At 37.2% G+C, this 14,585-nt stretch overlaps 1 pseudogene; it reads right to left on the bottom strand.

Moving 5' to 3' along the window:
• Positions 1 to 5,151: 5,151 nt before the first annotated feature.
• LOC132173879 (factor of DNA methylation 1-like) lies at positions 5,152 to 11,227 on the bottom strand (annotated as a pseudogene).
• Between the last annotated feature and the right edge of the window lie 3,358 nt (positions 11,228 to 14,585).

Raw genomic sequence — 14,585 nt, 5'->3', positions numbered from 1 at the left:
GCGCTGCATTAAAGGTGAAGCGTCAGCTGGCTGCTGACTGTCTGGGGAAGACTAAAAGATGGACTCTTTGGCGAACAGGGAAGACAGGTGGAAGGATCTGGGTCAAAAGTATGTGCCACGTGTATCTTAAGTAGGTGGAGGAGAAGCTGATGTGGAGGTGACCTGGCAGATTTGCATGGTGTTTAAGCTGACGTATACTTTGATTTGTAATGGTTTGGGCCCGGTTAGTTTTCGTTTTGGGGCCCGGTTAGTTGAGTGGGTTAAAAAGGCTCATTGTTTTGTGAATTTTCTGTTTTTTAAAGTAACGATAGACACTCAAACTCTCATGATATCGTATTAACGAAACTTTTAAAATTATTATCAAATATTAATTTAATAATGATTCATTCTAAATTTAATAATAATTTTAAAAACTACAACAAAAAATATGAGAAAGTGAGTATATAATTTTACTTTTTTTTAAAAAAAAATTGTTTGTTAATGGGCCAAGAACTGGTCTTATAGTAGAGATAGTTCAATCGGCTAAGGACTATTCCTTAGATTACTCTTTATAAAGTGAAAGTCATTAGTTCGAATCCCACATATTACCAAAGATTAAAAAAAAAGGAGATATGCTATACTTATTTATTTGTAGTCTTAGGGCTTTATCCTATGAATATAAATCATAAACTAAACGGCGTAAAATATCTTGTTTTTATTTTCTTTATTCAGCCATTTATTTATTTTCTAATTTCATTATTAATTTCTTCATGGCATTAGACCTATAGACTAAAGCCGATTGTTTGATCCTATATTGCAATTTTTTTTATTTGTCCTTTGTTTCATATTGATTTCACAATTACAAAACTTCTTTATTTTATAATGTTGTTTTATGTTTGTTTAGAAAAAAAAAAAAAAAAAAATTGCAAACATTGCCACAATTTTCTAGTTTGCAATTTATGTTTGCCTCAGCCAACTCTACCGCCAAAGAAGACATTACCATATCCTCATCCTCTGGCACCTTGTCCAATTGTCGACTTTGTCTTTTCTAGTGCTTTCTTTGACGCGTCGCCTCGATTCAACGCCTCACAGTGCTGCCACCTTCTTTGCCGTTGTCCACCTTCCTTTGGCCTCTAGCAGTCCACCGGTCCCTTTTGTTGGCAGGTTTCATCCTGTCGTCTCTATCTTTTGCCCTCCATGGCTCGATACTGCCGGTTCCTCTGGCTATCCATGCCTCATTTTAGGCACCTCCACCTCTAGTTGTACAAGCCCAACGCCGATACCTTCTTTTTCGTCATTGCACAATGCCGTTCCCTCCGATCGCTGCCGTTTCCTTTGAGATTGTTTAAAACCCAGACCCATTTTAATTCATAATTAGCTTCCATTTTGGCCCATAGTTGGCCCTCTTTTAGTATTATTATGTAAGACGCATTTCCAATCATTGTCGCCGACTGCCTCCAAATACTGTGGTCAACCGCATTCAAAGGAAAAGATCAAACTTAAGTTTCCAAAATCTTTCACCTTGAGTTTGATGAGGGTTGTTACAATATATTCCAAGATATGATTTAACTAAGTGATTAGATTCTAGCATTTTTTTTTTTTTTCCTTTTTTTGAACAAATTATAATCTTTATTGATAAAACGTGAATCAAGTGAGGCAAAATTGTAATGCCCCAAAAATGGTTTTGACCAGTTCAGTAGGCTATGCTACTAACAATTACCCCAATTTAGCTAACTAGGGAATCGGCGCCCCTCTCACGCTGTTGCATATTTTAACATAACTAACATCAAATTCTTCCATAAAACATAAAACAATTAGTAAAATTCGGTTGCAATTAAACCATATAATCTTATCACCTACAAAAAAAAAAAAAAGAAAAAAAAAACCATATAATCTTATCAATCCTTTGAGAGGCAGAAACAGTCAATATGAGTGATATCCTTGCATGTATGAGCTCTCAACATCTGAATTCTAACTTTCCAAGTCAGGATCTACAATCCCCGCCCTTCAGTCCTTTCTTTGCTTTCTCTGTTGAAATTATAACGAAAAATTGAGTAGAAAACACCTGCCCAACTTTTAGTCTGGTCAAAGTCAACGGTCAACGGCCAACATGTAAAAAGTCAAAGTCAAAAGTCAGCGCATAAAAGTCAACTCTTGGAAGGTGCTGACGTGACCAATGTGCTAACGTGGCCGTTCTGATGATGTGGCAGAGGCGCTGACATGGCACTGGATGACATGGCCTATGGCTAATATGGTGCGCTGAGGGGTTCACACGTGGTTGGCAAGCGAAGAAGAGATGCGTTGGCGCATGTGGTGCACGCGCCAGGAGCTGCGACAGTGTGAGGCGCGTGCATCTCACGCGCCAAGGAGGAGTTTGGCATGTACGGCGCATGAATCCCACGCGCAGGAGCTTCTACTAGCGTGTGCAGGGTCCAATGGTGGCATGCTTGGTGGGGATTTGACTGTCGTCGTCGGATCTATAAGGTGGACTGGAAACTTTCCTGATTGGGGTCAACAGGGCGGCACGTGGGAAAAAAAATGGCAGTAACTTCGAGCAACGTGTGGGGGCGTGTGAATGGGCCGATGAGGCTGTGCTTGATATCTCTAGACTCGTCTGGCCCTGATCTATCGATTGGCGCTATTACCAAGGTGATCGGCGCTGTGTGGTGGTGCAAAACAGAATGGACAAATTCTTAGGCAAGTCTTGCCTGCGCGTGGACTGCTCTTGGGACGTGCGTGGAGGTGTGTTTACTGACAGACAGAACCTTCTGGTGGCACGTGTGAGCGACACCAAGGAAGCCTGGACGCTTTAGATCTATTTGGATTTCTACTTGGCGGCGTCTGAACTGTTGTCGGCGGTAGAAGCGTGTAGCTCCTGCAAGGGCAGTGGAGGCGCAGGCAGAAATTGGTGGAGGCATATGGCGGCACGTCGGAAGGCCGATGACAGTTTCAGATCTATAGGCTAGGACAATTTTGAGACTATGGGCAACATAAATTTTGGCGGCGCTTGATGTAGGGCAATAAACTAAAATTCGACAAAAGGAAAACACTATAAAAGACATTTATTGAAGGCCATAGAAAAGTGGCTCTGATACCATGTTAAAATGCTTTGATAGCATGTTGGAATAATGGAAAGATATAGAAGAGTGGAAAAATAATAGGAAGAGCGGAAGCACACAATGAACTGCATTGTATTGATATTCTTATATGATAATGAATACAGAAGCCTCAATTTATAGAGAGACACGTAATCTAATAGGTTAAGGAAAGGTAAACCTAGTAGACTAATAATACCTAAGGAAGTAAATAACAAGTAAATAACCCTAACATAATATTCTTAACAATAATATTAGAGATATTCAGTTCATTGCCGATGCAAGCCGACCATGAAAAATTCTTAGATATGATTGGCAGTTGAATGTCATTGCTTCTTCTACCATCGGCTTTAACGAACTGGGCTTCAAGATGCCTTATCCTTGCAATGTTCTTGGCCTGGTCGTTACTAGGTGTGCTTAGTAACGACTTTCAATGTAACATCCCTACTTCAAGTGGTATGATATTGTCCACTTTAGGTCAAGCCCGCACGGTTTTATTATTGGGTTTACCCCCAAAAAGCCTCATACCATTTATAGAGAATATATTTCATATAAACACATCATCTTTTCTGTGCTCAGGCAATGCGGGACGTCACAATCACCCCCTCTTAGGACCTAGCGTCCTCGCTGGCGACCCTCATGGGCTTGTGCACGCTTCCCCCATCTTAGGCTGGGTTATGGCTCTGACACCATATGTAACATCCCTACTTCAAGTGGTATAATATTGTCTGCTTTGGGCTAAGTCCGCACGGATTATTGGGTTTACCCCCAAAAGGCATCATACCATTTAGAGAGAATATATTTCATATAAACACATCATCTTTTTCTATGCCCAGGCAATGTAGGACATCACAATCACCCCTTCTTAGGACCTAGAGTCCACAATCACCCCCTCTTAGGATCTAGAGTCCTCGCTGGCGACCCTCATGGGCTTGTGCACACTCCCCCCATCTCAGGCTGGACTATGGCTCTGATACCATATGTAACATCCCTACTTCAAGTGGTATAATATTGTCCGCTTTGGGCCAAACCGTACTGTTTTATTATTGGTTTACCCCTAAAAGGCCTCATACCATTTATAAAGAATATATTTCATATAAACACATCATCTTTTCCATGCCCAGGCAATGTGGGACGTCACATTCAAGCCCTGTCGGAACATGCCGAGTGTTGGGTGCACTTACTAGTGGTTTTAGAGCCTAGTCGGACCAAGTCGAGTGTAGGGTGTTAAGGTGTCCAGTATGTGGCACATGTCTTAGCCCCCTGAACTCGTGGCTCAGTCCTAGTCAAATTGTTCCCGATCGGACGAGGCCGAGTGTTAAGTGCACTTGGTAGCATCTTTGGAGCCCAATCGGACAAAGTCGAGTGCTAGGTGAGCTTAGTAGCAGCTACAGAGCTTAGTCGGACCATGCTGAGTGTTGGGTGCGCTTGATAGTGACTTTCTGGCGATCTTGGCAGTTCAAGACATATCCCGATCGACAATGTTGTGCCGGTCCTACTTTTGGGGTAGTTAGGCTTTATTGTCGAGTCTAGTAGAGTTGCAAGTTTCGATTGTTTCATGCAGAAGCATAAAATAGACAAAAGATGCCTGACAACTATGGTGGTGTTGATTAGCGCAAATATGGCTAAATCATATTTAATGAGGTGCACCATCTTCTGTCAATTCTGGTTTTATGGCGTGTTTTTTACTTTGTAAACTTTTTCTTCCTTTATTATTATTATTATTATTATTATTATTTTGTTTTATTAAATTTTTGGGTGCAAGGTAAATGACATTGCATAACCAGCACCACATGGAAGTTATAATATTACTGAAAAAGCGTGGAAAAAATTCTGTCATTTTAGCATTCAGTTTTTGCTTTCTCATTTTCTTTTTTCTCATATTTATACAAGGTTCACTAAGAATATAATTATATATTTAAAAAGGAATAAAAAAAATTGGAATCTTGTAGGAAGAGGGAAAAGATGCAAACAGAAAAATGAGATGATGCTCTAGCATGCCAAAATGATACCAAGCTGCCAAAATCTTCAGCTAGAAATATAAGAATAGAAAAGGGTCCTGGAAAGTGGTGTAAATAGGCTCACAAGAAGTTTTTGTCATAATATTGAATTCTAAAACTGCAGTCACTAAAGAAATTTCCACCAATAAAGTTAAAAAGTTCACAATTTCATTGGAGAATTGTCGAATTCAAGTCCAAAAGATCCTACTCTATAGCATACATACAAATGGAGCCAACTAGCTGGACAAAAGATATGTAGTACCAAAAACTAATGCTCCCACCTTCTTCCAGATCCATTATAGATTTCTGCATCCATTTTCCCTCTTGGAATTTCTGTCTCTCAATTTTCCTGCGTTACCTAGCATTAAAATCTCATTATAAAACAGCAGTTAACGAAACTTCAACAAGTTGCCCATTATCAGTTCGAACACGATATAGTTATGAATCAATCTGTATCACTAACAGGTTCTTAGATAGTACAACAGCCATTACCAGTTTAGATGATTATAATTGGAGTATAGGAGTAATAGTTGATGCATTTTCTTTTCTTTTTAATATGAATACGCATTTTCTTTTGTTTTCATGCACATACATTATATCATCTCAATCACATTAAACAAAAATATTTCTCTTTTTTTTTTTTTTTGTTAAAATTTAAAATGACAAATACAAGTTGTTACCCGCAATTCAAAAACTAAATGGCTAAAGCAAGAGTTGCATGTATATATATATGATTCAAGATGATCAGCCATAAAAACTTGTATTTTTTCCTGCCATCAAACTAATTGGGGTTCATCACAATTTAGTCTGAACTAAAGTACCAGATAAAAAATTATTTCACTAAACCCGTCACAAATTTGCAAAATCTGGGAGCCCCATCATTGTGCATATATCAGCTCATCTGTATAGTGATGATAGTTAATTACACTCCTTGAATGTCATGTGACTTATCTCTTACACAAGGTTTTCAAAAAATAATTGTATCTTTGGAAACAAAAGATTGTAACAACCAATATTTAAGTCCATTAGTTTTGGAGCTTATTTGGCAAGGCAATCCCAAGTTGGCCTACAAATGAGCTTAATATTTTATATCAACTGCACTTAATTAAAACTTAATTAAGATATATGAATAGAATACTAACTTCTGACAGTCTGACTCATTGTCTCTTGCGCTTAAGTGTGTTGATATTCTTTAAGATGTAACTGATGACCTCCTTTAATGTGGCTTTCCTTTCTTCTTTGAAGTTCCAGAGCTCAGAAACAATGTATCTGCCACTTGGATTATACTCATTGATCTCTTTCAATGCACAAATGACAGCCATGTATATCCCTTCCCCCCACAACTGTTTGAGATTTCGTAGCTTCTCATCTTCTTCATTTACTACTTCCTGCATCAAAACAAATTATTAGCCTTTAAACCATTCCTCAAATGTTGAAATGAGGATTAAAAAGAAAAAAAAGTTTAATCCTGGAACTTATGAAATCTTATAGACAACATGAACAAATTTCTTTTTTGAGTCATGGTTTGCATGCTTAAAATTAAGGACACACTTCATATAAGAAAAATTTAAGTAAGCAATTAAGAGACAGCAGCCCATCATGAGTAACTTGTGAGCAGAAATCGAATATCTAAAAACTAGTTTTGATTCATGCTTTTTATAATAGCAACATATACAACTATATGATATAAATGACAAATATGAATTCACACAAGCTCCTAACACAACTGTATACACGAATACAACAATAAGAGGCTTAAACAGGATTTAAAAGAATATACCTGGGTTTCATCATCGATATCAACAATTTTAAAAGGATGCCAGTTTCGATCTTTCAAATTCTCCTGCCACAAGGAGCATAGTGTCAAGGCCTGCGCATTTGCTTCCTCAAGGGGAAATCGCTGCTTGCATGTATTCTGAAACGGCTTCTGATCAATTTCTCCCATTCTCTTTATTCCAATATTAGTGCAATTACACAGCATTTCAGTAAAACCCTAAAGAAGGAAAAAAGAAAATAAACTTCCATTACATTATTAATTATACATGTAAACATGAAAAAGTCACTAATGCAACTTCTTTTTCCACTTTGGTTTTAGTATATGGCATGGTTATGGGCAGATTCATATCTAGGAGCTTATGCCTTTTTTACTTTATGGTCCATTAGACACCATTAGAGCCTGTAGGGCAATACAATTAATGGTGGTCTTCTTTAATCCCATGGAACTCTTGTACTCGTTTCAGCAAAATGAAAATGAAAAAGAGCACACAATTGCTATCAATTGAATGTCATTAGCTTGTTTCTGAAAGTGACCAGTCAAAAGCACATCAATGATTAAAGTACTTAATCTCATTCCCATCTCTGTTCAGAAACAGCAATGTCAATTGGATGATAATGTCATCTGCTACTTCTGATTTTGGAGATCTCATGTGGGACAATTTGATCTGTCGTTGTTCCTGATTCCTATGCGTGACTTGAAACCGCATATTTAAGACACATTTAATACAATTCCCAACACAACAATACTAAACTACTTTCTAAAACAATATCAAACTAGTGACTCTATTGGATGCATATTGTCCCCAAATACACAGACACATGCATATAGACAAACATGTGTATAGCAAAGGAAATCATACTGCAATTAATATTTTGCGAGCTCCTTGTAGCTCGGCGTTGCTTTCTCGCTCTTTAGCAATAAGGTCAAGATTCATATCTTCCATATCATTTAAATCATCGACTTTTTGTTGCAATTCATCATTCATGTCTTCCATCTTCTTTTGAACTGCTTCATCTCCAAGATGCTTTATGACCTGGAGTTTCCCTTTAATTTCTTTGATGTCCATTTCTAACTTCTGTTTAGCTTCCAGCTGCTTTTCCAACTTAAGTATCTTATTAAGGGCTTCCTCTTTATCTCTCTGAAAAATTAAAATTCCTAATTAACGAGTGCTACAAAAAGTATAAAATGAAGAGCAACTCTTATGCAGCATATGAGACAGACTCTAGTTAAAACCTCAGCCGCTCACCTTTTGCTTTTCAACCAGCCTTAAGATATTCTCATCGGCCTTTTGCTGCTCCATGGATGTCAATTGAAGATAATTGTTCCTAACATCATGCTAGAAGTACCAACAATAACATCAATACCCAGCATGTAGTGTTTTAGCATGGAGCACTTCAAAGAGCTCCTCCTAAATCTATCATTTATTTATTCCAAATAAACCAGTATCAGTAGCTTTTATTCAGTTAAAACTAAAAGATTCTTGGTGCAGTAAGCTCATATATAAAGATGAAGATATGAAGGACAACAGTAAATGTGCCATTACAATGAAAGTGAAAGTAAGCTGCGCATAAATTGGTATAGAAAATGTTTGAGTTGGCCCCATTTCCAGCATGGGACAAACACCCAAACAAGCTTAGCTCAAATTATAGCAAGTTGATCTAAAGCAAGTACGTCTGAAACTACTAAGATTTATGAAGAGCATCTAAGCAAGTGAAATTGAATGTTAAAACTTCTGATTAATTAAAAAAATAATTCTGTTTGGTAATGTCACATTCACATATATCACCTTTTTCTTCTCCTCATCAAGCTTTTGTCTCTTATGCTCAGTTAATGCTTCCCGTTTGTTCAGTTCTTTGCTCCAGGAATCAAGTTTATATTTCTTAGTCTCCAATTCATGATTCAGTTTTTCATGTTCGTCAAATATCCTTTGAACATTATGACGCGCAAGCTGCTGCATCTTCCTCATTTCTGATCAATCAAACAGTTAAATATAATTTATTTGTCCTGCCATATATCATGCATAATGATGATGACATTAACATAATTTAAAATGATGGCATATTTTTTGTGATTTCTAATTCCTGGGTCTCAACACTACAAACTTCTTTTGAAGCGTAACCTTGAAAAAAATCTTTCCTTTCATATGGCATTCAATCATAGGTCTTATGATCTGTCACGACCCATGAGCCCTACATTCAAATCCAGCAATAAGGAATAAGTACAAGCCTAAAATTTTTGTATAGTTTTATCCAGGATAGTAAACAGAACATTCACGAGACCTTTTGGTCCTACAATGCCACATTTCTATATTTATACAAGTTTGGCTAAGCATTAACCTAAGAAAAAGGCAAGTTTCAACATACACCAGACACTGCAAATGAGCATGCATTTGTATTATGAAGCATGTATCAACAAACACAGAAAGAGCCAGGAACAAACCTCCAAGCAAAGCAGAGTGTAGCTTGTCTTTCTCCGCAAGCATCCTACTTAAGGACATGGTCTTTTCATTGTACCTGTTATGTAGTTCATTGAGCGTTTCAATTGTAATATCAATTTCATTGGCTAGATTTTCCAAAACATTGTTTCTGGTATGAGCTGCTTTCTGGTCAGTGTCAGATACAGTTCTTAACTGCCCGTTATTGCGAAGGAATTGGGTTTGATCCACTTCATTGGCTAGCTCCGTCTCCAAGTACTTTGCCAACGCAAGGTGGTTTGCCTTTTGTTTTGCACTTCTGTTAGTAGAACCTTTACCAACTCCCGAAGCATGTTGAAGCAAATCCTTGTACTTTTAATCTTGTTTCTTCTTCCCAGCACAGAAAGGACATCTAAGCATACCATTGAGACCTATAACTTTGTACTTTCCAGCCATCAGCTGCTCATATGGTTTCTCTACGAATTCATTGATCTCAGATTCACTCATATCTGACTCTTCATAGCTGTAGTCCATTAGACTTTAATACAAATGCCAGAAATAATCAGACTAGGAGCCTGTAAGGTAACATTCTAATGACCATTAAATAGCATTTCAAAGAAAAAAAATAAAGAAACAATAAAAGGATTTATTAACATCCACCAAGTTTAGAAGAGTGATGTTGGGTTGTATTCTCATCTAGATAAACATAAGGCCAAGGCACACTGAAAGAGAAATGATGTTGCAAAGAATATTGCACGACTACAATACGCAATGAAGCAATCATTTAAAAGTTTAACAGAATCTGTAACAAATTTTCTGGATTCAAGTACATGGTGTCCAATTCAACCACTCAAAAACACAGCCTCATGCGAGAAATTTTTTATGAAAACCTTAGCCTCAAAGAGAGCAACTAAGATTAGAAAAGGCAGCTAAAGGGGGCAACTAAAGAAAGAGTGAACTAAGTAAGCTAGTGCTGATGCCTCTGAGAGATTAGAGGACAGAGAAGCTTTACTTACACATAATTGTTGAAGAATGAAATTATTTAGAAAAAGCAAAAGGAATCTTTTTTTTTTTTTTTTTTTGATAAGTAGAAATAGGAATCCTTTTGATAAGCAAAAGGAAACCTCATATATATACATCTAAAGGTGAAGAGCAGAATGAGCAAATTAGGGTTCTTCCATCTACATATTAGTAGGAACTCACCTAGAACTACTTTCTTTTACGTAAGTATTTTTTATTGTTATAATGATATAAATTATAGCAATCATTTCAATGCAAACCACAATCATATCAAACAGGAAACCCAAATGAGAGAGAGAGAGAGAGAGAGAAAGAATCTGGCCATTATACTTATACAAATACCAGTAAAACATATCAAACAGGAAACCCAAATGTGAGAGAGCTGAGAGAGAGAGAGAGAGAGAGAGAATCTGGCCATTATACTTAATACAAATACCAGTAAAATATATCAAACAGGAAACCCAAATGAGAGAGAGAGAGAGAGAGAGAGAGAGAGAGAGAGAGAGAGAGAGAGAGATAGTCTGGCCATTATACTTATACAAATACCAGTAAAACATATCAAAGAGGAAAACCAAATGAGGGAAAAAAAGAAGAAGAAGAAGAAGAGGAATCTGGCCATTGGCCCATTAGGGGATATTTGGTGAAATCAATAACTTGAACTTATTTTGTCCTCCAAATTCGTTTTCAACATCAAAATAAGCAACTTTAGGGGAAAAAAGAGTCGAACCAACATAGTGACTTGCTTCTTCGGCCCTGGATTACAAAGCAAGAGAATTTGTTATCTACCTGTAAAGTTGCTTTTGAGTATCTTTCTCTTCTTTCTTCTTCTGCGTAACGTTCCTTACAGTGATACGAAAGAAAGAGCAATGGGGTAGAAAGGAATACACAGAGTGGTGCACACTGCAGTGTGTGTGGGTGAAGAAGCAGGTGAAGGGGCGCTGCATTAAAGGTGAAGCGTCAGCTGGCTGCTGACTGTCTGGGGAAGACTAAAAGATGGATTCTTTGGCGAACAGAGAAGACAGGTGGAAGGATCTGGGTCATCAACGTGTGCCACGTGTGTCTTAAGTAGGTGGACGAGAAGCTGATGTGGAGGTGACCTGGCAGATTTGCATGGTGTTTAAGCTGACGTACACTTTGATTTGTATTGGATTGGGCCCGGTTAATTGAGTGGGTTAAAAAGGCTCATTGTTTTGTGAATTTTCTGTTTTTTAAACTAATGGTAGACACTCAAACTCTCACGCTTTCGTATTAACTTAACTTTTAAAATTATTATTAAATTTAGAATTAATCATTATTAAATATTAATTTAATAATAATTTTAAAAGTTAAAAAAAAAAAAAAAAAAAAAAAGAGAAAGAGAGTATATAATTTTTTTTTTTAATTGTTTGTTAATGGGCCAAGAACTGGTCTAATAGTAGAAATAGTTCAATCGGGTAAGGAATACTTCTTATAAAGTAGAGATCATTAGTTCGAATCCTACATGTTACCAAAAAAGAAAAAAGAAAAAAAAGGAGACATGCTATACTTATTTCTCTGCTTTCTCATAAATAGGGACCCCTTCGTATTGTAAAATCATCTAAGTGAATGGAATCATAATGTAGTCTTAAGGCTTTATCCTGTGAATGTAGATCATAGATCAAACAACATAAAATATTTTGTTCTTATTTTCTTTATTCCGCCATTTATTTATTTTCTTATTTCATTATTAATTTATTCATGGCATCAGACCTATAGGCTAATGCCAGTTGTTCGATCCTACATTGCAATTTTTTTTTTCTTATCCTTTGTTTCAGATTGATTTCACAATTACAAAACTTCTTTATTTTATAATGTTGTTTTATACTTGTTTAGAAAAAAAAAAAAAGAAAAAAAAAAAGGGATAAATATAAAATTGGTCCCTGTGGTTGGCCTAACTTACAAACCACTCCCTATAGTTTAAAAAATAATTTATAAGTCTCTAGGGTAGGCCAAAATAACATTTTACTCTTTGAATTCATTTTCTATTAAATGATTTAATGGAAACCGTTACATTGCTACATCACATCCAATAAAAATAAGACACGTATTCTTTTTTATTTATACTTTTAAGAAAATGACAAATAAGCTTTTCCATGTCAGTTTAAGGCTTCAACACACACTCCACGTCAAATTAAATAAACCTAATCCCTCTATATCTCCTGTGTCGCCGTCGTCTTCATCTTTCTCAACAATTCTTGCCGTCGTATTCATCTTCATCTTTATACTGTCGTCTTTATCTTCCCCACTGATTCTTGCGTTCATCTCTATGTGAGCTGTTTGGTTTCGTAGTACGACTGAAATCAAGGTGAAAGTAAAAAAGCTCCAAAGTAAGGTGGTTTACAATCGTGACGTTCACGGCGATTTCAGTCATACTATGAAACTCAGTAGCTCTCCTGGAGATGGACGCGAGAATCAATGGAAAGATGAAGACGACGGCATGAAGACGAAAATGAATACGATGGCAAGAATTGTTGGGGAAGATGAAGACGACGGCAAGAATCATTATACGATGACAAGAATTGTTTGGGAAGATGAAGACGACGGCAAGAATCATTGGGGAAGATGAAGACGACGGCATGAAGACGAAGATGAATACGATGGTAAGAATCGTTGGGGAAGATAAACACGACGGCAAGAATCATTGGAGAAGATGAAGACGACAGTAGTACAAGGGATATAGAGGAATTATGTTTATTTAATTTAACGTGGAGTGTGTTGGAGCCTCAAAATGACATAGAAAAGTTTATTTGTCATTTTTTTAAAGCATAAATAAAAAAGAAAACGTGTCTTATTTTTATTGGGTGTAATGTGGCAATGTAATGGTTTCCGTTAAGTTATTTACGGAAAATGAGTTCAGGGAGTAAAATGTTATTTTGGCCTACTCTATGGACCTATAAATTATTTTTTAAACCACATGGAGTGATTTATAAATTAGGCCAACAACAGGGACCAATTTTGCAATTATTAAAAAAAATTAAAAAATTAAAAAACATTGCAAACAGTGCCACAATTTTCTAGTTTGCAATTTATGTTTGCCTCAGCCAACTCCACCGCGAAAGAAGACGTACGTTACCATATCCTCATCCTTTGGCACCCTGTCCGATCGTCGACTTTGTCTTTTCTGGTGCTTTTTTTGACGCATCGCCTCGATTCAATGCCTCACAGTGCTGCCACCTTCTTTGCCGCTGTCCACCTTCCATTAGCCTCTAGCATTCCACCGGTCCCTTTTGTTGGCAGGTTTCATCCAGTCGTCTCTATCTCTAGCCCTCCATGGCTCGATACCGCCGGTTCCTCTAGTTGTCCATGCCTCATTTTAGGCACCTCCTCCTCTAGTTGTACAAGCCCAACGCCGATACCTTCTTTTTCGTCATTGCACAATGCCGTTCCCTCCAGTCACTGCCATTTCCTTTGAGATTGTTTAAAACCCAAACCCATTTTAATCCATAATTAGCTTCCATTTTGGCCCATAGTTGGCCCTCTTTTGGTATTGTTATGTAAGACGCATTTCCAATCATTGTCGCCGACTACCTCCAATCACTGTTGTCAACCGCATTCAAAGGAAAAGATCAAACTCAAGTTTCCAAAATCTTTCGCCTTGAGTTTGAGGGGGGTTGTTACATTATATTCCAAGATATGATTTAATTAAGTAATTTGATTCTAGCATTTTTTTTTTCTTTTTTTTGAACAAATTAGAATCTTTATTGATAAAACATCAATCAAGTGAGGCAAAATTGTAACGCCCCAAAAAATGGTTTTGACCAGTTTAGTAGGCTATGTTACTGATCATTACCCCAATTTAGCTAATTGAGGAATTGGCGCCCCTCTCTAGTTGCTGTGTATTTTAACATAACTAACATCAAATTCTCCCATAAAACATAAAGCAATTAGTAAAATTCAGTTGCAATTAAACCATATAATCTTATCACCTAAAAAAAAAAAAAAAAAAACCCTTATAATCGTATCAATCCTTTGGGAGGCAGAAACAGTCAGTATGAGTGATATCCTTGCATGTATGAGCTCTCAACATTTGAATTCTGACTTTCCAAATCAGGATCTGCAATCCCCGCCCTTCCATCCTTCCTCAGTTTTCTCCACTTCATTTTCCGCAGCCAATGCTCAACCAACATCACACCTAGACCAATAAAAATCAATCCCAGGGAGCCGCCGCTAACGGCTAGTAGCGTCACAAACAACCAATCACTCCCCTGACTGTGTGGCACGACCACCCATGTGGCTGCAACATAAGCCGTCGCCATGAACGCCACAGACACCCACATCACCTT

This window comes from Corylus avellana, chromosome ca3, assembly GCF_901000735.1.
Source record: "Corylus avellana chromosome ca3, CavTom2PMs-1.0".
Lineage (NCBI taxonomy): Eukaryota > Viridiplantae > Streptophyta > Magnoliopsida > Fagales > Betulaceae > Corylus > Corylus avellana.
The sequence above is the reverse complement of the archived record's forward strand: the minus strand, read 5'-3'. Positions and strand labels throughout refer to the sequence as shown.